Below are 685 nucleotides of genomic sequence, written 5' to 3' on the forward strand. Positions count from 1 at the left end.
ACTAAAACTCTATAATCATTAAATGACAACTTCCTATTCACCTCTCTCCACAGTTCCTAGCAAACACTCTTCTACTTTTGTCTCTATGAATTTGTCTACTTTAGGTATAAGTAGAATCATATAATATTTGTTCTTATGTATCTGATTTATTTCACTTATCCTAATGCCTTCAAGATTCATTCATGTTGCAGCATGTGTAAAAATTTCACTCTTTTTTTAAAGGCTGAATAAATTTGAAACACTTTCCAAATTCCTCATAAATTTGAAACACTTCCCAAATGTACATGCCATCCTTGAGCAAGGGTCATGCTAATCTCTGTATTATTTCAGTTTTACGGTATGTGATGTTGAAATGAGCACTAAAGATTTTTTAAAAAATTGTTTAATAACAATGATAAGCAACTGAAAATCTAATAATAGAGAGGAAGATTAAAAGTAAGGGTCATATAAATGGGTTTAATATTTACCTTCAATAGATAGGAAATGGTAATACCTATATGTAGATCAAAAGTTATATTAGTGCCTTGGAAAAGTTATGAATGTTACCTCTACAAGAAGGAAAATTTTTGAAAAAACAACAAGGAATTACCTTTGGAACAGGGACTAGGTAGTTGTAAAGATAGAGCAAGAGAAAGATGTTTTTATTTTAAGGTATTCCGCATTTCTGGTTTTATTACATACACAC

The 685-nt window shown here is 30.1% G+C and overlaps 1 non-coding gene across 1 annotated transcript; it reads right to left on the bottom strand.

Annotated features, from left to right (window-relative positions):
- Positions 1-256: 256 nt before the first annotated feature.
- On the bottom strand, positions 257-360 carry LOC117064328. The gene has a single exon (XR_004429389.1). It is a non-coding gene; the product is annotated as a U6 spliceosomal RNA (small nuclear RNA).
- Positions 361-685: the final 325 nt, after the last annotated feature.

This window comes from Trachypithecus francoisi, unplaced genomic scaffold (genome assembly GCF_009764315.1).
Source record: "Trachypithecus francoisi isolate TF-2019V2 unplaced genomic scaffold, Tfra_2.0 Lachesis_group19, whole genome shotgun sequence".
NCBI classification, from domain to species: Eukaryota; Metazoa; Chordata; class Mammalia; order Primates; family Cercopithecidae; genus Trachypithecus; species Trachypithecus francoisi.